The 25,278-nt window shown below is 39.0% G+C and overlaps 1 long non-coding RNA gene across 10 annotated transcripts; it reads left to right on the top strand.

The window, feature by feature from the left end:
• LOC140648070 (uncharacterized) lies at positions 1-24,827 on the top strand. 10 transcript variants are annotated; one of them, XR_012041089.1, is made up of 8 exons: positions 1-22; positions 5,405-5,455; positions 9,226-9,451; positions 10,186-10,299; positions 12,084-12,296; positions 14,132-14,307; positions 19,537-22,593; positions 23,539-24,826. It is a non-coding gene; the product is annotated as an uncharacterized lncRNA (long non-coding RNA). The 10 variants fall into 10 exon arrangements; XR_012041085.1 differs by lacking the exon at positions 1-22 and adding an exon at positions 4,938-5,013; XR_012041088.1 differs by lacking the exon at positions 1-22 and adding an exon at positions 4,977-5,018.
• Positions 24,828-25,278: the final 451 nt, after the last annotated feature.

Raw genomic sequence — 25,278 nt, forward strand, 5'->3', positions numbered from 1 at the left:
GCCTTCAAGAAAGCATTTTTGTGTGAGTCAGTGAACTGGTATAGAAACTTATCTATAACCTTCTCTTGTTTTCCTTGCTTTCTGGTACACACTACTATATTACTGATCCTTACTTTTATGCTGCTTTAGAAAAAGACTTTGCATATATTCTTTTTTTTAATGCCTCTCCTGGTTTCGGCCAGGATAGAGTTAATTTTCTTTCCAGTAGCTTATATAGTGCTGTGTTTTGGATTTAGTACAAGAATAATGTTGATAGCACACTGATGTTTTAGTTGTTGCTAAGTAATGATTACACTAGTCAAGGACTTTTCAGCTTCCCATGCTCTGCCAGGTGTACGAGAAGCTGGGAGGGGGCACAGCCAAACTGGCCAAAGGGCTATTCCATACCATATGACACCATGTTCAGTATATAAACTGGGGGGGTGTTGGCCGGGGGGCAGCAATCGCTGCTCGGGGACTGGCTGGGTGTTGGTCAGTGGGTGGTGAGTGGTTGCATCACTTGTTTATTTTCCTTGGGTTTTGTTCCTCTCTCTCTCTCTCATTGTTTTCCTTTTCATTACAATTTTTTATTATTATTATTATTATTATTATTATTATTATTATTATTATTATTTTTATTTTATTTTATTTTATTTAAATTATTAAACTGTTCTTATCTCAACCCACAAGTTTTGTTACTTTTGCTCTTCAGATTCTCTCCCCCATTCCACCGGGGTGGGGGGAGGTGAGGTGAGTGGCCGTGTGGTGCTTAGTTGCTGACGGGCTAAACCACGACAATGCCACAGCAATTCAAAAGGAGTGAAATATTGATTAGAAAAGGAAAACAATAGAGGGTGCTAAAGAGCTGTGGAAAAATTTATTACTCTGCTCTTCTCTTCTAAGAAAAGCAAAACTAGGAACAAGCAGGGGACCTCAGTTAACACTTGTGAGAGGGTGCGATATTTTTATAGTCTCTCATAAATAACATTTCTCAAATGGGCAGGTTGCCAGTGACTAAATGTAAGACTGGAATTGTTTAAACTTTGTAAGCTATGGAAGAAATATTGTTTCTAGAGCAAGCATCATAAATGACCCAGGTCAAATCATTTAGGCACAGACCCTGAGAGATGCTGAACTCAACTGAGATTAGGTGGCTAAATAGCTTACAGGATCTGGACCTAAGGCTCTCTGTGCTTCAGTGCTTCACCTGTGAAACAAGTATCTTTGTACTGTATAGCTGGGTGCGATATGTGGTGAATAAATGCATGAAGGATTTGCGGTGCATTTGGTTTCTCTGATAGAGGCCTAATTCTAAATTCTAGCCTTCACTTCATAGGTATTTACTCAGGGACATCTTTATTCATGCGCATGTCTCAGTGAATAATCAGGGAAACAAACTGTGTGAATGTGTGTGGGCTGGTGCCATAAATGTTTGGCTCTCCTTTCCTTAGGTGGGAGGATACATGTGTTCAACTCAGTTAATTAATAATTAATTAATCTCTCACTTTGTGATGTACTATTGATGACAATCTGAAGTACAATTTATTGCAGTTCAGTAAAGGAATGTTGGACTTCCCACTTTCTGCACTAAGTTGTTGGCTAATTAGCTGATTTTTCTTATACTTAACAGATTTAAAGACTGTATTCTATGAGCTTGTATGGTTTACTGTCATGTCATATAACTATGGAAGATGCCAAGCTGGAGCTCCAAGTAATTTATTCTCGTATTCAAGAATCAGATAGACCCCCAGCAATGGAAACTGTGGGATACTAAATGTAATCAATCACATGCCAGGAGTCTTTTTTTCAAAAATGAAAACAGACAGGAAAAGATTGTCTTATGTTATACAAGCAGAAGTTAAATCCCACTCAGATCTTAAAGCATTTTTAAGTGATGTCCAGTCATGTGCTGGCACTTGTATAATTTGCAGCAAAAACTGAGAACAACTTTTGCCTTTGTTTCACTCAAAAGAACTGGCAATGACAGCATTTGCTAGAAAAAATTTACTTACCACTATCACTTTGGTGAATTTATCACTCCTCAAAGAACATAGAAGCAAACTAGCAACTCAAGAAATTATCTCTAATTTAGTGAAGTAGTATGGAGTAATTAGTATACAGGCTTTAGACTTCTGAGCAGCTCATAAATATCTGATAATTTATAGTGGCCAGCTCTCAGCTGACATAAATCAGCTTAGTTCATTTGAAATCAGTAGTTATGCCAGTTTATGCCAGCTGAAATATATGGCTCTGTGAAGCTTTCAGTAATTTAGATCAGGAAGGTGGTCTGCCCAGTGGCACAGGAACCCTCTTCATAGATGTCATTTGTGACATTTCTTTTGGAAGCTGAAAATAAATCCCAAATTCCAGTCATGACATTTGAATTTCCAGAAGGCGCTGGCATTACTGATGAAGACACAAACATCGACATGCCATTGGCATGGGGTTTGGTTTTGATTTGGCTTGGCTTCTACTCCGCTAATGGTAGCTATTTGATTTGTGGTGTCTGTGAGCCTGTGTGTCTTCAGCACAAGACCGAATATTAAGAGAATGGAGGGCACTTAGTTCCTCTAGAGCAAAATTAATCCTCGTGGCAGTTTTCGTAGACAAAAAAGTCACAGAGCACCTGCCTCAGGCCCAGGCCAGTGTGCTGAACAAGATCAAGCAGACTCACAGTTACCAAAGCTTTTTCCACTGCTCTGAGGCAGGGCTTTCTCTCAGGGGCTGGGACTCAGTGAAGTGCTCGTTTTTCAGGAGGTGGTACTGATCTCTGCAAAGCTTGTCTCCCCAGAGGTCGTTCAGATTGACGGAGTCAGAGGGCATTTTGGACAGGAGGGATGCATTCAGTAATGTAGGAGTAGGAGACGTGGAGCACATGTGACATGTTCTTTGCTTCATTCTAGTCTGAAGATGCTTCTTTTTTGAGAGGCAACCCATATTTGGGAAGTTCATATGTTTACCTTTAAAGAAGTAGAGATAAGGAAGACCATTATGGTTCATTAAATCTCCACCATGGAGCCATGCTGACTCCAAGTCTTTTCAGAAATAGTTCTCAGAATTGTATGTTTCTGGCCTGCTTCATGTAATGTAGCCATCTGAGCTCCAGCCCTCCGGTCAGGGGTGGTAGCGTTGTTCAAAAATTTGGCTCCAGCTTCAGTGCTCAAGTCAGCCAGAGGATAATAAAGTAAAGCGTCCTACATCTGTAACTGATGCTGTTGAAGGCAATTTCTGTATTGTTCTTGGATTCTTAGAGAGCAAGAGTCATTACAGTGACCCTTTCCCATCTGCCTTATAGTCTCTCTGTCTCTGGGAGATAGGCAAGGGGTTTTGAACTTACTCTATATGTATCATATCAGAGTGCCTTCAGGACAGTTTCTGTGAGTGAGCTTCCTTTCCAAATCTTTGAACATTTCCCCTTGTTTGCAAGTTTGCAAGTTCATGATCTGACTCTTTAAGGCTAAAGTCTCAGTGGGTGAAAATCTGTAAGTTTCCATGAGAGAAATTACAGTTTGCATCAGATGGGCAGATGGGCCCTTAAATACTACAACAGCGCAGAAGATAGTGAAGGCAAATAGAAGATAGGCCCCTCAGAGGGGGAATGAGTGATTAACTACCTCAAGTATGGTCTATGTTGCCACAGTTGCCAATATTTTAATGAGATGACCACAAAAACTTATTTCCTTCATTCTGTGATAGCCTGTGAGTTGCAGGGGATGAACGTATTTACAGAGAGGAGAGAGGAGGCTGCAGAGACCCTATTCATTTGGATTTTTCTTTTACACAAAACCACTCTCTCACAACTAGACTAGTTGACAAATGAACTTCTATTTGGCTACCTTGCACTGATGGCATGGAAATCTCATCACGCACAGACAGGGTGCTCCGTCAGATCACCACTACTGTAGGCTTGAAGTAGAGAGAGGTAATCTCTCCCTGTGGATTTGCTATGTACTCAAACTCAAAACACCTATACAATATATAAGTGGGTGATTTGGATCTGTAGGGTGTTGCTTTTTCAAAGGACTTCAACACATTCTCTTTTCTAGCCCAGTTCAAGCATATGCCTAGGAAGTCCATTGATTTTTAATGAGACTTAAGGAACACTTCAAGTTAAGGATGAATTTATTGCCAGGCTGAATGTTTTGCCAAATAAGGTCCTAAAATACTTCAGCATGGAAGTTCAGCATCATCTTTGACATAATTTCCCTCATTTTTGAAGTGTAAACCACACATTCAGACTTGACTGAAGGAATATTACCAGATGGTGATGTCACTTTTGTAAAGAGGTTTCACAAGAATAAGAAAATATTGGAAAGAGTTTTATTTCATTTACTAAGGTATAGGAGGATTGTTGCTATAATGCCAAAGGAGAAAATCTCATAGATGTGGAAAGACATCTGTTCTGCTGGTGTCCTCCAGCTTTATACCAACACGTCCATACTTTGACATCCAACACCACCACTACCCCCCCGCAAAAAAAACCCTGCAGCTTCTGTACATCTGGAAAGTTTCATATACTTGGTTTGTGCTATACTATAGCAATCCTGTCAGCGAAATGGTGGGATGATTATTCACAATTTTCTCATTGTTAAATTAAATAAGAAAACTCTGTCATACAATGAGATAGAATGAGGGGGTGAATTTCATCTTCCTACCGCTGGTAGCTGTTACATGTATTATACAAAAATGACAAGAATCCTTTCATGGAAGGTTTGTAGGGACTGGACTTTGACAGTGTCACTGAATTTTTGAATTCAGTAAAACTTTTCTTAGACAATGGAAGGAAGTAGCTGTCAGAACCTGGGAGAAAACTAATTTTCTGATATAATAACTGATTTATGCTAGCAAAAACAAGCCAGCAGAGGAACTGTTTAAAAGTTAATCATTTATACCATCTAAGTTATAAAAACCAGGAGATAATTTACGCTCTGGTGGTGTAATTTGATGCTGCTTTATTGCATTCATTGCAGTTCAGTTGACTTACACCCACGGATGGGTTTGGTTTCTGATGAACTGTCCTTAGTTCCTCCCAGGGTAAGGTAATGGAAATCTTTATCAGATTTCCATTTTTTTGCACTGTATGCAGTAGCAGCACAGCTAACAGGAAGAAAAAAAAATCTTTGTGAAAAAATAACAGATTTCTGTCACTTTCACATTCTGGTATCTCCTTTTCTTTAGCACCTCATCTCTCCTACTTCTACCTGATTTCTGAAAGCTAAAATGTCTGTCAGAGAATGTGCTCTGTCATAATTTATAATGTCAGTATTTAGCATATCAATTCTTTCCATCATTAATTGTCATGGTTTCAGAGACAAGATTTATTCCTACTTGTGGTCTTAATTAGATTTCTCTGACATCTCTAGTCTCTTAAAAGTTTTAATGACAGTAATGACAACTTTTGTTTATTGTCTTTTCATTTATAAAGGCTAATCTGCTTCTGACATCTTAATTTGATCAAAGTGATACCCTTCATATAGTAAGTAAATGTTCAGCTGTCTTGGTGTTGGGCTGGGGGAGGCTTACCTAAGCTAACTACTTTAGAAAAGTGTTCTGGGTACTAAACACTGTAATATCTGCAAGCATTCTTCGTACAGCATACTCTGGCAGTAAATAGTGGTTAAGAAATGGGATATCTTAAGTACTCTGGGCAAATCCTGAGGAAATTCATTGTACCCATCTCAAATTCCTTAAAATTGTGAGCTTCAGTTTATAATTGGATTTTGCAGTTTATGGATTGTCCTGGTGTTTTGCATCTCCCAGGAAGCAACTGGCAATTTACAGAATCAAGCACATAATAATAGACACTGGGTTTTGTTTTGTCTTGAAATACACTGATTGTAAAAAGTAAAATTTTGATTCAGGATTGGGGATCTTTTTACAGTTCTCCAGGATTTGACCTACTTTTTCCTGTTGTGTATTTTACATTTATAATGTTGATATGCTATAAGTATTATTAATTGGCATATTGTCAATGCCTATTTCATCAAGGTAAAAAAAACATGCAGCAGGTAAAACACATGGTGGTTACTACTTTAGTAATTATGTAGCTTATCCCAGTGTACTTTTCTTATCCCTGGCTTGTTTCTTCTGATTAATTTGAGCTTGTAAATTAATCAGTTTGTTCTTGATGTGTGTGTTTAGTGTGTTTAGCACTGTGTGCATGGTTTTGTGATAGAACCCTGTTCACCATGAATGTACTGGAGAAAAAGGTCTCTCAACTGTAAGACAGAATTGCTGGAGAACCTAAAATTAAAAGCTATGCTAACATGTCTTTTAATCATAAGAAAAGCCTTCATTTTAGTTCTACCCCAAAGAATCTCTCTTTTTAAAATTATGGAGAAAAAAGGAGAGTGGAGGAGGTGTGGGCTGGGTTGCAATTTCTTGTGGGGAGCAAATATTTTCCCTAGTTTTCTGTGTCTGTAGTAGATATGTTACTGACTGAGGTATTTATTCCAGAAATATAGAAACCTAAACATTTAAATTATTGTATAAATATGCTTAGCAGTGCTTAGCAGTTAAAAATAGCCACCCAATATTTTACATCAAAAATACTTTTGGATGAAAAATTAGATTTTCAATTATGATTTTCTAAATTATAAATATAAATATCTGAAATGCCAGCTATTTTGTTTCTGAAAATTGTAATATATGTGTACTTTTGCTGCCTCTGGTCTTTTTCTCCCTTATGGGTCAGGTTCCTTGTGCAGACTTTCTTTCCCAGTACAAAACTTCTTATCAGAAATGGAAGCTACAACATATGTGTGTGTACATCTATATAGTAGAAGTTTCAATTAATCAAGGAGCCTAAAGTGAGTGGGAAGGGGACAGGGCAAGTACAGAGTCTGCACTACCCTCCTGTAAGTTACTGCAGCTGTTGCAGATCTCTATACAATATCAGATTTGTAATATTTCCGCTTTAAATTATTTATGCTAAGTTTAACATTTTCGTCAGGGAAAGAAATGCATTGCCTGACCTGTTCTGCTCAAAACTATTTTTCCAGAACTTTTAATCTACTCATTACGAACATACAGAAACTGTTTGGTCCCATTCATGCAAAGTGCAACAAACTAAAACAAAATTCTGCCTTCTCTCATCTGAGGCCTGCAGAGGGTGATTGTATTTCTCCTGTTAATCTACTTCATAGCAAACCCAGAAGGAATGTGTCTGGGTTGGACTTTGATCACCTAGGGAGCTGTAACACATATGGCAGAACCCGCTGATGAGTATCTTGTCTGCAGCAGGTCCTGTGGCATCACAAATCCTCCTGCAAACTGCTGCTCAAGCAGTACTGGCCTTCCCGCTACGAAAAGGGGCTCTGAAGCTTTTATGGAAGTAGGGGACACTGGGAGAGATTTCTACTCCTGAGCCTGGAATTTTGAACTATTCAATTTTAATCAAGATTCAATTGCCTTATATAAATAAGTTCATGTAATGCCTTATTTAAAGACTGGCTGGTACTGTAGTATCTAAAACCCCACTGGTTTCCCTGCAATATTCCCTAACAGTCTGTAGGCTTCTTAAGTCATCTGCCATATCTTCCCAGAAGATGGAAGCGTTCATCTTGGAGATATGTGAAATAGTTGCATTATTAAAAAAATCTCACTGACTATTCAGCACTTGTCATATTGAACATCTCTGAAATTACTTTGTGTTTTACAAAGTCCATTTTTCACTCCAGCCAAACTTGTTCAAATCAGTAGATGATTTTCAACTCTTCTCACTGGCACTTCGTGTCAGTCTTTAATTTTCATTCTGAAAGATAGCATTCAGTCCATTTTGGTTTTGTTAATGAGAAATTCTTCTCTCTGTTTACTGGAGCCTTTGCTTGTTTATTTGAAAGTTGATGGTCCTATACAGTTTTGTGACTGCATAGCACAGGGCCTTCAGACAGTGCTGCTGTTTTCCCAGAAAGTAATGTACCCTTCCAACAGATTTATTTGCAATTTGTTAGTGTATAACCAGTAGGTTTTGGTGTGGAACATGCTATAACATTCTAAAGCTAAATTTTGTGAAAAACACTAGGTAAAAACATAGTCTTAAGTCTTTCTCTGATGTTCAGTGTGGTTTTACTTGTTATATATGTAATTATTTACAGTGCTGCTTAACCATTATTTAAGAAAACCCCTACACCTGTTACAGGTGGAATTTAAAACTGCAAGTCTGCAAGAGCTGGATTTGACAGTTTCTATTTGTTGGTTGTTGACTATCAAAGTGTAAGCCAAGGACAGCCACACTCTTAACTTAAATGTCTCTGTTAAGTGCTTAAATGTATCACCCAAAATGTTTGCAATAATCAGGGAAGTCAAGATCTGTACTTGGTTTAAGATGTTTTCTCACTAGTTATTGTGAGGAAAAAGTCAACTGATAGAGACTTAGTGCTCCTTAGTATAAATAATTCCTGATGGCAGAAATTGCTCATTCCAAAACTCATTGTTATTTGTAAAAGAAGCCGCCAAATTATCTGCTAAGCATAAAGTAAAGGAGTTAAAACAGTAGAGAGGCTGTCTTAAACTACTTATTCCTTAGTATCTAAAATACTCCTGCTTACCCATTCTTCCTTCTCTTGAAGTTATGCAGCAGTAATACAAGTGGCATTTCAAGTAGGGATGTCCTATTATGGTCATCACAGAAGTGAAGAAATCCACTTCTGTAATGGGATCATTATCTGGACCACTGTGATTACGTTTCATCTTTCTTGCTCGCACCACACAGTAAAAACAAGTGCAGTAGAGAATGTGGAAATGTGACTGAGATAATTAATGTTCTCGGCTACCATTTTCACCACAGGCTGCTAAGTATGGGTGTCTTTCGTAAAGTAACTACTGTAATTTAATTATTTTCCTGCACATTTCCTATCTGAAAATCTGGTAGATTGACTGCTGATCTGGAATAGTGATCTGTAGCTAGCTATCTTCTTCCCTTTCTACACCTTCCCACACCCCCATATGTAGAAGGAAAATTAAGAAGAAGGTCTTTGAACATCTCTCTTGATTTGCCCTATATATCAGTAGCTAAGATTGGCCAAAGTCATCTAATTTCGGTTTGCTCTGTTGAACAGATTGAGATTAGCTGTTTAACATACTGGTGAATTTTCCTCAAGGAATGTACTCTGCATCAAGAAACCCCTAACCTTCGTGGTCCAGCTGCCACGTGAATGTGCTTAGATTTGCAAAAAGCTGCTGTTAATAATAATAAACACAGTTGTTGAAAGCGTAATCACACCAAAGTTCAAAATTTTATTTCAGAAGAAGCTTGTTTTCAGGAAGCAAGATGGGCTGGACCTTCAGCTGTTGCAAGGTGGCACAGTCCCTCAGACATGAGTAGGACGACATTGATTTACATCCACTGAGGACCTGATCCTTTGAGGGAGGATGGGAGAAATTACAGTTGTGGTGGCTTGGAAAGCTAAATCCCATGCCAATGAGGTGAAGGGGGCTGTGCTGCATAGACTACAGACCTCAGAGAGAGAAGGTAATTGAAAAACCTATTGTGTTTTGCTTGTCCCTGAATGGAAGGAATGGTCCAATCCCTTGAAGAGATTTAGAGTTTTTGGAGTTTCTCAGATTTGTACCTGGTTAGTTGTGCTTTTGTAAACATTTCAGCAGCTGCAGATGAACAAAATGCAATAACCCTCTGACCATGTCTCCTCTTCCCTGGATACACCCTTTCTGTCTAGAGCTGCAAAGAGGATAGTATCACAGTTACTACCTTGAAAGCATGCTCCATCACTGTGGTCTGCTATCTTTGCTGAGAATTATCTGTAGGAACGAGTGCAAGTCATACGTCTGCTTCCTGTCTTGGAGAAGGTTAAATATGAGATGCAGTGACTGATATAATGAAATCACATAACAAGCATCTTTAGGTTTTACATACCGCTTTACAACACAGTCTGCAAAGCTTAGAGTAATGCATTTCCTAAGTCATAGCTGAATTTTTTTTATTTAGTAACTCTTTCTTCATGTCCACATTTTAAAGACTCTCACAGAACACAGCAATTTAAATGCAACAGTTCTAGACATTGCGACCTGTACCTGCATAATTTTCAAGACTGACAACCTTTTCCATCAACCATAAACTGCCTAGGCTGAGGTTTTACTATAGGGCAAAGGCTTTCCATGGCCAATGCTGCAGGCCTGGATGCCTTCTCGTTGTCCCTAACTTGGAGAGTATGAGAGTTCACCACAGACTCCTGGCTGTCTGCCTAGGTGTTGTGAAAGGAAATCTGGACACGAGGGAACAGTCGCATCCTGACTTGCAGTTCTCCTGCTTCCTGCCTACACCTCCAGTGTTGATTTAACAAGAGATACCAACTTGTCAAGGTAAAAATATCACAGCAAAGATAATTTTGACCTTTTTCCAGGAAGATGCCTATATTTTAGCCGTGCAGTTAACGTGTTCCTGCAGTTTCACTAGGATGTACTTATTCACTTCTTTGGAGGATCCAGGCTTTAGTGTCTTTCAGCAACATCCCACTGAATTCAGAGTTCCATTTTAATGATGTATACTCATTTAAAAAAAAGAAAGAGTGCTCAAGTTGATGGTTTAATCACTTGTTTTCCACACAAGATTTAAAGCTACAAGCTGATTTTTCTTTAGAAATAGAAGGCATCTGCTTGTCATGTGAACAGTTTCCTCGCTTATTTTGCACTATAAAACGATGTTTGTACCACATAATTGGGCTTGCATTTCCCTAGTGGTAACAGCCACATGTTGTATCTTTCTTCTTTACATCGTATTTTCAAGCTGCTTGACAATAATGATTTACCTTTGACAATGCTGCCTTTTGTGATATGTTTTTATGGATAAAACTTCCAATTTTTATCATTCCCATATATCACTTTTATTCCCAATAAAACTGCTTTTTTGGGCTAGACATCCAGAGTAGTGTTGTAATGGAAATAGTGAGGGCTTACTGTATTGCTTCTGTCTGAACTTGAGTTTGATCCTGTTCCCATTTAAATCAGTAATAGAACTCCCCCTGGCATCTGTGAGAACTGTGTTGGCTGGCTGTCTATCCTGTAGACTATATCATACCATACTTGAAGACTGCTGTAATTGTTTTAAATATTTTTTTCCTGATTTGTAATTATGAACAAACTTTTTGCCCCAGTGTAACTGTCTTAATGTCTGCTACCAAGACTTATCAACTGTTGTTATGAAACCAAAAATATTTATAATCACATTGTGAACAAAGACTCCTACTTCAGAGAGAAAAATGCTCTTTTCACTGTTATTTGTGAGGCATTTTTATGCTAAGAATGAAAATCATTAGCAGGATAAGAGAGCATATTGGAATATGATCCTGTGTAGACTGCTGGTGATTTTCCACCAAATTCCTTCTACTGATTTCAGGAGACATATCTAAGAAACCATGTGACAAACAACTGCTTTGGCATAAAGATCCCATTAATCCCTGTGCCATAAACTATGTTGGTTATCACTGGTTATCACCTGCTGATCTTTACAACTCTGAGAGAAAAGAAAGTGAACGTTGTTGATGTGCAAGATCAATTCCTGCTCAGTGCAGAGGCTGTATTATGCACTTATCTCACTTGTATCTTGAGTGACTTTTTATGTGCATTTCCACTGTCCATGGACATCTGAGTATCTTAAGTGAAGGTAGTGTTATAAGGAGGTTTGGTGCCTATTTATTGTCAATGCTGCTGGCTGTGCATCTTATGCTTCCCACGATGTGCCATGAAGTTGCAATTGTACCACTTCCTCACAACTCGCAGCCTAGCTCTATCCACTCCAGCTTTGGCCACAGCTATCCATACCCAGCTACTGGCAACTCTTTAATAAGAGTTGAACAGAATTCAGGAATCAGATTTCCTGCATAAATGTGTGCGCTTGCACTTAGTTAGAGATAATCCAACTTTCTAACAAAGAGGCCCTTTCAGAGTAGGCAAAATTTTCTTCCTGAATTCGTAAAGTGTATGTTGGTCTCCCATTTTGTTGGATCCTCTTATGCCTGGGTCTTGATTACCTGCCTATGTTTTCCCATGACTCAGCTTCTTCTTCAAACTGGAGTGATTCTAGCATTTTTCTGAGGTAAAAACAGTGAAATCATGAAAATATATTTTTGTCATTTACCCATTTATAGAACATATTCAGAGCCTCTTTCCAGGATGAGGAGGGCTTCGCAAGTAGTTGTGACTGGATCATTAGGCTGGTAAAAGAACTGGAGTCTGACTGAAGATGGAGCCCTGAAAAGCTGTTTTGAAGTGGTCTGACATACACACCTGGCAGCAAAACTCTTCTCAGGCCTGGAGATGCTTAGATGCTGGGTCAGTGGGGTCCCTTCTGCACTTCTCAGGTGAATATGTTATGTCTTTTCTCCCCATCTGTACAATGAAGCTTGACACCTCACTGGAGAGTTGGAGATCTGTCATAATTTAAATGAACAATTTGATGGTCAAACCATTTCTAATTCCTGGTCAGGAGAAAAATTCCTCTTTCAGCTTTGATTGTAAAAACTTAGATGTCACATTCGCCTGACAGAAATAGAGAAATAGGAACCAATTTTATGTGTTCTTAAATGGTTCATATATTCAAAGGCATTAGAATGTCTTCAAATATATTAAATAATAATAAGTTTCTGTCATTCTCACCCCAGTGTGTGTCCGGGAAAATAGATCTTTTGAAGCATAATTTCTCCAAGCTTCTTCTATGCCTTTTCTAATAAGAAAATATTGTTCTGAATGGTGTTTGGTTTTGATATATCAGAAAGGAAAGTGTCTTCAGCATGAAAAAGATATGTTCTATTGTAAAAATAATATAACAGAAAACCCCCACTAATGCTGTAGAACACTATACTCTTTCTCTAAACAGCAATTCCTTAACTGTATTCACAGACTGGCTTAAAACATATATTATCCTTTATCCTCAATTCACACTAGCAAAGGACTGGTGCAGATCTGAGGATTAGACACCAGAATAAGTGTGTTTGCCCTTCCATTCCAGAATAAAGTCCATGATAACTTTATGATACACAGCTGATTGGCAAATTTTACAAAAGCTTCTATTTTTTCTTAAAAATAATCAGATAATGTTTGGACTTCAGGGGCAAGATGAAACTCTGCATTAGATTGCACAAGACAAGAAGCAAGGGATAAATTTCAGTACTCTGAAAATACACATGCTGCTTAAAGGGTGAGATATATCATCCTAATAAAAATAATCAGAAAGCTGGTCTTCTCCCAGTGTTAGTTTAGTTCCATCATAATGCAGATTAAGATGTCTATATCTATGTCAGAGAATTTCTAGTGAAATGTTCAAGTGCCATCAAGGCCAGGCCAGGAGTTTTCATATAATTCACTGAGTAAAGACCAGATGAGGTGATGACATGCAAATGAGCAGTTTTGTCAGAGCTGCCCCCTATAATATGATCTAGGTATCATTTTATCTTGTATAACTACTTAATAACTTTGTGGTGAAGATGTCAGTTCAACTGAATGGGCTATCATAAGTACACCTACCTTGTGGCTGCAGTGTCATTCCTGAACCTATCATGAATGGTGATGAAATCATATCCCAAATTGACTTAATTATTTTAACTGACATTCACTAGTAAAGAGTTATGGATTAGAGCCATTTGCACAGGGAACAAAAGCTTAACATCCTACAGAGGGCTGAATGTCCTGGAGTTTAGTTCATTTTTAAAGTTTATTATTTGCTTCCTGCCTCCCCTGTTCCAATTATTTTGCACTTCTTGTCAAGAGAAATAATATGAACTTGTTTAATGAAATTAAGTATACTTTCAAAAAAGCATCAGTCTGAATGGCTTGACAGAAATCAACAAATACAGTAATATTGATGTCAAGAGGCCTGCACTTTATTTTAATTTGTGTTCTTAAATAAAGTGGCGTTGTCTGCACCTTACAGATTTTGTTTTGGTTGGTGACCAATCTGTGCTTGTTTTTATTACAGACCTTTTATATTATCCTGCCTAAATCTGGATTTTCAGCCTTTTCTGGACCGAACAATTAGTTCAAAAATACTTGTGTATGTAAAACTGAAATATTGATATTTTAAGCTTTAAAGTAATGAAACTGAGAAATTTACTTAACTATATGCTACTGTCACTGAAATTGGGAATAAACCTCTTAACACCAATGTAGCATTAAGAAGCAGGCATTCTCTTTATTGCAGCACTGGATGCATGGGGGATCCTGATTTCGGTGTCAGTTTTGGCACCCCAGATGGGACTCTGCTTCTGAATCTCGACAGGTCTGCAGTATCGCAAGACCTCCAGCTGGCACCGAGGGGTTCTCAGGGAGAACCTCCGATCCCTGGACCGAAGAGCTCTGAGCAAGACCCCTGGGAAGGTAAAGGCATTCCTTTTAAAATTTTCTTTAAAAGGGTGGGTGCCTGTCCGTAAGACACAGCGAAAGCTCCTCAGGGTTGGGCTATAAAGGTACCTAAGGGAAGAAAGGCATCAATCCTATCGGACAAAAGCCCATAGGACACCTGGGTTTGGAATTTGGAATTGGATTTGGCAATCAATTAAAACCTCCGGAGGAAGAGGTGGGTTAAAGTCCCATTGAAAAAAAAGGGTATAAGGGGTTTGAGTCCCCAGTGTTTTGTTAAGTTGTATTTTTATGTTTCGTGTTAAGTCATTGTCTGTGTGTTTTTGTAAGTCATTGTCTTTGTGTTTTTGTATTTGACTATTTTATAATCGGTAATAAGCCTTCAGCGGAAGGAGGGATTTTGAAAAGATGTCCCCTAGGTTGTATATTGAAACATAGGGGAAAAGTGGAGGGGGACCCTCTCACTCGAAAACAGCTTATAGAGTATTGTAATAATTGGTGGCCAATGTATACTCTTGAAGATCAGGAAAAATTACCAAAGAATGGAACACTAAGATATAACACTATATTACAATTTATGTTATTTTGCAGGAGGGAGAGTAAATAGGATGAAGTACCTTATGTAGATTTATTTTTCACTTTCACTATTTTTCACTGGAAATCATCCAGAGTGGCAAAAGCAGTGTGGGATGATCCCACAAGATTCTATGGTATTGACTTTGGAAAAACAGGGAAGGAATAAGAGTTTAAAACTATGTTGCTCAGCTTGTAGCATTCGGAAAAAGTGTTTAAAGTGTGGACAAGAAGAAGATGATTTGGAATTTATGATAGCTCCTCGCCAAAGGCTTGGGGAAAATCCTCATGAAGGAGATGATGCAAACGGCATGGGGGGAGGAGCTCATGGGCAGAATGGTGAAACCAGGGTTGCAGGGGAACGGTTTAGAGGAACAGAGAAATTTAGTCCTATTGCGGGGAGGACAAGGGGAATTTGGGGAAGTTTTTCAGGCTCCCCTCTGCCAGGCTGTTGGAAATAACGGACTGGTAACTGTGAAAGTGCCATTTTCTATAATGGACTTAAGATCCTGGAAAGAAACGGCGGGTATTTATAGGGAAGACCCAGAAAGGGTGGCTAAGGTGTTTGAAACTATAATCAGGACTCAAGATCCTGACTGGAATGATTTACAGGTAATATTAGATACATTGTTGGATGGCACTGAAAAGAAGATGGTATTAAATACTGCTCGGAAACAGGTAGAAGGGGCACATGCTAATGGGGATTTGCAGGGAATGATAGATCAAAATTTTCCTGCCACAGACGCAGAGTGGGATCCCAATCAGCCGGGACCCTGGGGACTTCTATCAAGGCATGGATGGATACTGTTTGGCATAAGGCACCCTATGCCAAAAGCGATTAATTGGTCTAAACTATATGAGATTAAACAAGAACCAAATGAATCTCCATCCACCTTCATGGAGCAGTTAAAGGTCACTGCCAGGAAATATACTAATTTAGACCCTGAAAAGCCAGAAGAGGCTGTTCAATTGGCTTCTATCTTTTTGGGACAACCGACCCTGGATACCAGAAAGAAACTTCAAAAATTAGAAGGGGCAGACTCAAGGGATTTGGGAAAAATGTTAGAGGTGGCGTGGACAGTTTTTAACAACAGGGAAAAGGAAAAGGAAATGCGGCAGGCTAGAAGGGAAAATCTGAAGGAGGGGAGGTTGATTGCCACTTTAACAGGGATTCCTGGAGGACCTTATAGAGGACAGGGAGGCACGGGAAAGGGTTCTCGAGGAAGGGGAAGAGATGGGGGAGTGGGAAAACCACCTCCTTTTGTGCATCCCTGTCTTGCGGAAGATCAGTGTGCAATTTGCAAAGAAAGGGGATATCGGAAAAAGGAATGTCCTCAAGCTGGGAACCTAGACCCAGCCCTGCAAGCCATCAGACTAATGACATTGAATGATGAATCTTGAGGAGGACTGGGGGAATCAATCCCAGCTGAACCCCTGGTTACACTGAGGCTGGGGAATGATGAAGTAGAATTGTTAGTTGATACAGGAACCACTTATTCCGTACTTAATACTTACAAGGGCAGTTTTAGTCATGAAACTGTAAGTGTTGTTGGTGCTACAGGGAAGCAGGAAAAACGGCCCTTTTTGCAACCTTTAAAATTTAGGTTGGGAAGCAATGGGTGACTCATCAATTTTTGTATATGCCCGAACGCCCGATACCCTTGACGGGAAGGGATTTATTGAGCAAATTAGATGCACAGATAACCTTTAAGAATGGAGAGGTACAACTACTCATACCTGAATCAAAAGCTATGGAAGCGAGAATTTTTATGTTACAGAACACACCAAAACCGAAGGAGGAAATTCCTGTAGAAGTGGAGGATGCAGTAACACCCTTGGTATGGGCTAGTGGAATCCCAGGTTGGTCTAAAATGGCAGACCCAGTAAAAGTTGTTCCAAAACCTGGAACTAAACTGGTAAGACAAAGACAGTATCCTATTAAGTGGGAAGCTAGGAAGGGATTGGAAGAATTAATAACGAAATTTTTTAATTATGGATTGTTGATAGAGTGTGAATCGGAATACAACCCTCTGATATTACCAGTGAAAAAGCAGGATGGTAAGGAATATAGATTAGTTCAGGACTTAAGAGCCATGAACCAGATTGTTCAAGATATTTATGCAGTAGTAGCTAACCCATACACATTGCTGACATCCTTGAAGGAAAAGCATAAGTGGTTTACTGTACTTGATCTCAAGGATGCTTTCTTCTGCATACCTCTAGACAAAGACAGTCAGGTGATATTTGCCTTCGAATGGGAAAGTCCTACCACTGGATGAAAAACACGGCTTACCTGGACGGTGCTTCCTCAAGGGTTTAAGAATAGTCCCACAATATTTGGGAACCAGCTGGCAAAGGAGGTGGAATTATGGGAAAAGGAAAACCCCAAGGGAACAATACTGCAGTATGTAGATGACATTCTGTTGGCTGCAGAAACTCAGGAAGAATGTCTACAGATTACTATAAGCTTGTTGAATATCTTAGGACAAGGAGGATATTTGGTATCAAAGAATAAAGCACAGATAGGAAAAGAGACTGTGATGTATTTAGGTTTTGAGATCTCACAAGGACAACAGAGACTGGGAGCCAACAGAAAGGAAGCGATTTGCCAAACTCCAGAACCGAGAACTAAGGGTGTTTTTGGGTATGGTCAGATGGTGCAGAGTGTGGATTCTCAACTATGGACTATTGGTAAAACCCCTTTATGAAGCCTTGAAGGGGTCAAAAGAGAACCACCTACTATGGACCCCTGAATGCCAAGTAGACTTTAAAAATTTAAAAAGGGCTTTGATGTCAGCACCTGCATTGGGACTGCCCGATTTGTCCAAACCTTTTGAGCTATTCATACATGAACAACAACATCTTGCCCTGGGCGTGTTGACTCAAAGACTAGGAGCATGGAGGAGAGCCGTGGGGTATATCTCCAAACAATTGGACAATGTGAGTAAGGGATGGCCAGGATGCTTGCGTGCTGTAGCTGCAACTGTTCTTTTAATTCAAGAAGCTAGAAAATTGACAATAGGACAAAGAATCATTGTGTATGTTCTGCATATGGTAATTTCTGTTCTAGAACAAAAGGGGGGACATTGGCTGTCTCCAAGCCGTATGCTTAAATATCAAGTCATCCTGTTGGAACAGGATGATGTGGAACTTAAAACCACCACAGCAATCAACCCAGCAATGTTTTTGAATTCAGAAGTGAGGGATTCTGAACCCTTGCACCATGATTGTCTGCAGACCATCGAGCATGTATATTCAAGTAGACAGGATCTAAGAGATGAACTGTTAACTAATCCTGATTTGGAGTTGTTTACAGATGGTAGCTGCTTTGTACGAGATGGAAAGCAGATGACTGGATATGCAGTGGTTACACCTACACAGGTGATAGAAGCTGGGGCCCTACCCATTAACACATCAGCCCAAAAGGCAGAATGTCATTGAGACAAGCCCTGAAGGTAGCTGAAGGGAAAAAAGTAAATGTATGGACTGATTCAAAGTACGTATTTGGAATAGTCCATGCACATGGGGCTATCTGTAAAGAAAGAGGATTGTTGTCAGCTCAGGGATCACCTATCCAATACAAGGAAGAAATTCTTCAACTTCTACAGGATATTAAAAGACCTAAGGAATTGGCAGTAATGCACTGCAAAGCGCATCAATTTGGGCAAACCGCAGTAAATGTGGCTAATCCATTGGCTGATAAAACTGCTAAAGAGGTGGCTGAACAAAGCATCCTTGCATTGGTACCAGTAAAACAGATGAAGTTCCCAACTCTAAAACCTAATTATGGTGAGTTAGATCAACAATTGGCATTGCTGTTAAAAGCAACCATAAATGAAGAGGGTTAGTTAGTAAGGCCTACAAAACAAGTAATTGTCACACCACAGGTAATGACTGAGATGATTGTAAAAGAAAGACACGAGGAAACACATTGGGGTAGTGAGGCTATGATTTCTAGTCTTCAAGATTCGATTATATGTGCAGGGATGACGGGAATAGTAAAATCTATAACAGCGAAATGCCCTATTTGTTTGAAAAACAATCCCATGAACAGGAAAAGACCGCCTTCAGGGACCACTAGGCAAGGAAATTCCCCCAGAGATTATTGGCAAATTGATTTTTCTGAATTGCCAAAACAAAATGGTTATAAATATCTTCTGGTGTTGGTTGACACCTTCTCAGGATGGCCGGAAGCTTTCCCCTGTCACACCAACAAAGCTAGGGAAGTAACTAAGTTATTACTTAAAGAAATAATACCAAGATTTGGGGTACCAATAAGGATGTCCTCCGATTGGGGCCCACTCTTTGTGGCGGACATAGTTCAACAATTAAGTAAGATCCTTGGTATCAAATGGGATTTACATACTCCATGGAGGCCACAATTGAGTGGGAAGGTAGAAAGGATGAATCAAACCCTAAAACAACAGATTAGTAAAATATGTCAAGAAACCTCTTTAAAATGGCCACAGGCCCTTCCATTAGCTCTTTTAAGAATTAGAATACAACCAAGGTCTAGAAATAAAATTAGTCCTTATGAGATAATATATGGAAAACCATACCAAGCGGCATTGATTCCAGGGGAAATACATGTAAAAGGTAGAATGGATTTAAAGTTATATCTGATTTCTCTAGGAAAAGTCCTCGTGGCTCTTCAAAGATATATTGTTTTAACAGGACCACTCACATTGGACACTCCTGCCCATCGGTATCAACCAGGGGACTCAGTATACATAAAGACGTGGAATTCTGAACCCCTGCAAGAGAAGTGGAAGGGACCCTTCCAAGTGCTTCTGACAACCTACACTGCCATAAAGGTGGATGGAATAGACTCTTGAATTCATTATACAAGAGTCAAGAAAGCACCATCTCTGGAGCGAGGACAATGGGCTTCTAAAGAAACAGGACCTTTAAAATTAACCTTTTACCATGCTCAATGAATGGTACCAGGAATGGTAGAGGATTATTTTCAGATAAGGAATATATAAAAGGATTTTTAGTAGTAATTGTGATTATACTCGTTGTTTTTCTAATTATAGTAGCTTCCAATAGGCTGTGTTTAAAGGGGACCAACAAAAATGATGATAAAACAGAGACTGGAATTAATCTTGTTGATTTATCAATTAGCTCATAATTGTAATGGTAACTTGGTTTTACAGCTCGTACAATCCTTTGGGAGAATCCACAATGTTAGCCAAATCACTGCCTGTTTACCAATGCCGAAGTCACCAGCGTCTCCTATAGACTGGGGAATCTTAACCATAGATTTAAGTAGAACCTTTGAGACCATCTTAACCAATGGGACCAGAATATTAGAGTTCAGTTTAAAAAAAGGAAAGAGTGTTTGGATTAGGAAGATGGAAAATTCTAGGAGACAAAACCAAAAATCTGTGCTGGCATATTAATGAAACCTGGATGCCGAGACAAGTTAAAGAGGCAGAACCTTGTGATCAATTTCCATGGGGGATGCAGTTCCCCTCCATATGGAAAACTGCTGAAGAAGGAGAATAGCATTATATGCAACCGACCCCTTGGTGTATAGATTGGATAGGAGGCCGATTGGAGAGAAAGAATAAAAAGGTAATTTTACTTACTAATTTAACCGCAAGTAGAATAAAAATCCCCAATGGTCCTAATTGGACCTGTACTGGAGTATATGATTGTTTGACAAATGTGTCTGAACTTCAAAGAATAGAGCCAATAGCTAGAACTTTATGATTAGGATGTTTATGTCATAATTATTGAACAAACATAAAGGATACCTGGACAGGCATGATGCTTAAAGATAAAGTTATGAACTGTGAAGGGGAAATAATTCTCCCTATAGGGCACACTGTATGGATAAGTAGTGATGGAACTTCGTCAACTCAGTTATCTTTAAAAGGGCCCAGAAAGCAAGTTGCTTTAGGAATGTTGACCTTATGTCCTTTATGGAGAAAGCAACCTCTCTCCTCTGAATTGTGGGGAAGAGTTAAGCATTCTGTTGATGACCCTTGGCAGCATCCATCAACAGGAACAAAAGTAGGTTGGATATTGGAATCTACATTTAGCCCCCAGATCTCATCTTTTAGGAACCACGTGTGGTTACATAACTTAACAGGGCAAATTGAGGCTTTAGCAAATGCCACAAAAATAGGTCTGCATGATTTGAACATACAACTAGAGGCTACTTCAAGAATGACCCTTCAGAATCACCTTGCTCTAGATCTCTTATTACTACATGAATGTAGTGTTTGTGGCTATTTGAGTTTGAACGATGATAAATGTTGTGTACATATCCCAAACACAACTAAGAATTTGGAGAAACAACTTGATACTATACAAAATGTGGCAAAGTTGAGTCGTAATTTAAGGGAGGCTATGGAAACAGGATGGCTTAACAAGATGTTACATGGATTAGGATTCTCCCTAACAGGATGGTTACAGAGTCTGTTGCAAAATGTAATTGTCTTTCTAATAATAATGATAGCTGTTCTTGTTCTGTTTGCATGTTTGAGAAATTTGATTACTAGACAATTATCCCAAGGGCATGTATTGGTTGTGCAAAATGAAAGTGAGACTCATCGAATAAGGGTCAGTTATCGATAAGTCTCAAAGGGGGGAAATGTTGGAAAATAAGTGAGGAACATGTAAAGAATAAAGTTCAAAGGGCCAACCAAGAAGAAATAGAAGAAAACCCAAGAATATCCTGGTAAAACCAGATCTTTCAGCATGTGATATTTAACAATGGAGAAAATTAAGCCTTAAAAGGAAGAATGGCCCTGAATTCATGACCTGAAAAACATGGGTTTGGGGTCTGCGACCACCGGAGGACCCCTGCATGAAAAACTGAGCATGCATTATGCTAAATCAGCATTATGTAAGCTACTAATTAACATAGTCCCACCTAGTAGTTTGAAAACCTATGCATATGGAAAGCTATACTGTATAAATGAACCTAGGTCTGTGTAAACTGGTATGCATGTTAGGCAGAAGGATCCCCCGTGCATCCAGCGCTGCAATAAAGAGAATGCCTGCTTCTTAATTGGTGTTAAGAGGTTTATTCCTGATTTCAGTGACACTCCTGCAGCAGGAAGTTGTTAAATGTAATCAGTTACTTTTAGAAACTGGAGTCTTGAAAGATAATTCCATGTTTTATTAGTAGGAATTATCTTGTGTGGTGGTATGTTTCAGATTAAGGTTTACAGGCTTAGACCTACGGGATTGTTATGTTGAGGTTTGTGTGAGAGAGGTGAAGGCACTGGATTTTCTTTATATAATCTAAAAACACTTCATTTAGATACAGTCAATGACTTCATGAAAAAAATAATGAAATCAACAACGAAAATGAGCTACTCCTAACTAGAAGACTAAGTACAAGACATGGTGCCAGGACAACTCAATTATATCTCATCTTTCCCTTGGGATAAACTACTTGGAGAGAACACAGAGAACTTTAGATGAGTTTTAGACCTTGACTTTGTTTGGTTCCTAATCTTGCTAGATCTTCTGAGCTTATCTTGAGATGCTGAAGAACCCGGCCTCATCTCACAGCCCCCAGCCCTGGCTTATGGCAACCCAGGGATGTCTTCAGAGTGGGCAGAACTGAGGCATTTATTACTGTGTTGATGAAGGTGCTTCTCAATAACCTGGTGGTATTGGAGTGTGTTTCTATCTCCTAGGTCAGGAGTCAATGACATCGCTGAGGAAGAAGCTTACTCAGTTGCTAAAGGAATACGTCAGAGGTCTTTTGAGGTACATGGCAATTTCTGTATTTCTGCAGGTAAGGGACCAAGCATGGAAGACTTCCTCATCTTCTGAGAGCAATGAAGAATAGGAAAGCTGCAGCAGAACTGTCTCTCTGTTTCTCTCTTCTCTGTGCGTTGATAAATTGAAGTGAGGAATGGGTGAACTTACCCAATTAGATCAACAAGAGAGTTTCTCCTTTTCTTCATGTCTGGTCAACCTGTCAAAACCTAACACCTACATTCCTGCCTGCCTTGATAGAAGACTGGATGCCAGGTTTCATTTGCCTGGCATGTTTGCCTGTCATATCATGAATGTTTTTCAAAATTAAGGAGACAAAAACGAGACTTGATAGAGCTTGTAACCAGATTAACATAGCCAGATGCCTCTTCCATTATTCGTCCCATCCTGGCATGAGAGGTGCACTCTGGTCCTCTTCAAACCGCTGCCTCACTTAATAGAACATTTACCGTGACCTTTCACCATAATTAACAATTCTTACTCCTGCAACCAACAGTTCAGAATTGCACGCTTCTCTCAGACTTGTAATAAAAATAAACAAGCATTGCTCTCTGCAGTACTTATGAGAAGTAGGGAAACAGTAGTAAAACAGTAGGGAAACAGAAGTAGTAGCATTCACAGCAGCTTTTTTGTTTCCAAACTGAAAAAGAAATTCAGAATTCCAAACTGAAAAAAAATATTTCTGAAAAGTTAAAAAAGGGACTTTTAATTTTATGCTGTCATGTAAAATAGCTAATTATACTTTTGTCTTCACTGTCTGGCCTTCATTGCCCTTGCTTCTTGTCCCTGCTTGCTTTTTTTCTTGTGAAAATATTTTCACAATTTATTTAAATACATTAATTTATTTTAAAAAAAATCACATTTCATTTCCACAGACATAAATGTCTTACATTTTCATTAATCCCTGTCAATCTACTTGAAATGTGTAAACAGGAAGAAGATCAGATCTTCTTCAGTTCTCAAGAGAACTCAGGAGTGAAAAGGTGAAATTCAGATGCGGAGGTTTTCAAGTGAGTGCCACATCGGTTAGCCCACTCCCTCTTGAGAAAACGATGGGTCAAAGCAGAAGCCTAGCTCCAGAGCCTCTTAGACTGTCTGTGCCAAGATCCAGAGTGAATTTAAAGGGTGGTTCAATCTCCAATGCTTTTCTTTAATGGTCCATGTTGGGAATTTGACAGTTATGAGAAGTATTTTCTCTCAGGCAGTTAACAGCAAATAGAAGCTTTTGGGAGGTAAATGTCTTTAGCAGTTGAGATCACAAGGTGCTTTGTCGTCTTGAGTACCTTAGTGGAGGTTAAACAGATAACTGTGGGGAAATGGGGGTTCAGAAATGCAAATTTGCATGTATTTCAGCAGTGGCAACAGCTGGTGAAGGTAACTGGATGGCCCTCTCACCATAACTTCCTGTTGCCTCTCTTTAATTTTTGCCCAGTAGTTGTGATCACCAATTGTTCCATTCTCTCCCTCTTTGAAGCTGATTTTAATCTTCATTGCTTCCCATTAAGTCAGATCAGGGTAGTTATATCCCTTATCCTGCCTCACTACAATTTTGCTTGCTCAAACTACTTGAAGCAGCATTTTTGAAAAAAGTAATATGAAGTTAAACTACAGAGGTGAAAAGTTCCTACCTTCTGCCTCAGAAATGCCTGAAAACAAAGCAGTCAATGAGATTCCTTTGTAGGCTGTACAAAGTCACAGTTTTTTCAGGCACTGTGAGACTATTACAGTTGTCCAGTCAGACAAGCAGTTTAACACAGGCTCTAGAGGCTCATCAAGTGATTTTCATGCCAGCCCACAATATGTGTTCAAGCTGTGCAATTCTCTTGGAAAGAGCCAGTCTTGAGCATTTAGACCAAAGAAAGGTAGAAGACATTAAAACTCACTATTTATAAAACACTAACAAACAATAAACAGAACGTATCTAGATTCACTAGAGATGCAGAAGGAAGGGAGGATTTAGTTCATGTTCATATAGCTCTGGTTCCATTAAAGCCTATGGGAAATATCCAAATATATCCAAAACCTGAGAATATGACCCTATTATATGGTATAATAATTAAGAAGCTTTAGAATGGATGGCAGGACTTTTACTATTTTTTAATATCTTTTTACTATTCAATGTCTGGCTCACTGCGTTGGAGCATTTATAATACAGAAGTTAAATTGATTATACTTTTTTGTTTACCTTTTAAGTAGATCCTGTTTCTAGAGGGAAATTCAATATATCTTAATTCATTTATTTTCATTACAGAAATGCAAGCTACGTATAAATGCTAAATTAGTGGCGGGGGCAGAGGGGGGAGGCTAGTGGGGGCTGGCTGGGATTTTATAAACACAGTTACCACAGAGAAGCAGTGATGTCCAGCCCAATGAAAACAGCCGAGACTGAATCCAAGTTCCTGTAAATTTGTTCTCCTTTCCTTAAAGTGTACATTGTGTTTTGCATCAGAACGACCACCTGCTTCAAAAACAATATGACTGCTTCAATGTGCTGATCGTTTCCACGTTTTTTAACAAATCCATTCTACTGGGATCAATAAAAAGCTACTGTTCATTTGATTAATACTGAATATTTTAGGATGTCATAAAACTCAATTTATATATAAAACCTAATTGCACACAAATTTATTAAAAGTGTGAAATGTTGCCCATAAGTGATAAAGCATTCCACAC

This window comes from Ciconia boyciana, chromosome 2 (assembly GCF_034638445.1).
Source record: "Ciconia boyciana chromosome 2, ASM3463844v1, whole genome shotgun sequence".
In the NCBI taxonomy this organism is placed as follows: Eukaryota; Metazoa; Chordata; class Aves; order Ciconiiformes; family Ciconiidae; genus Ciconia; species Ciconia boyciana.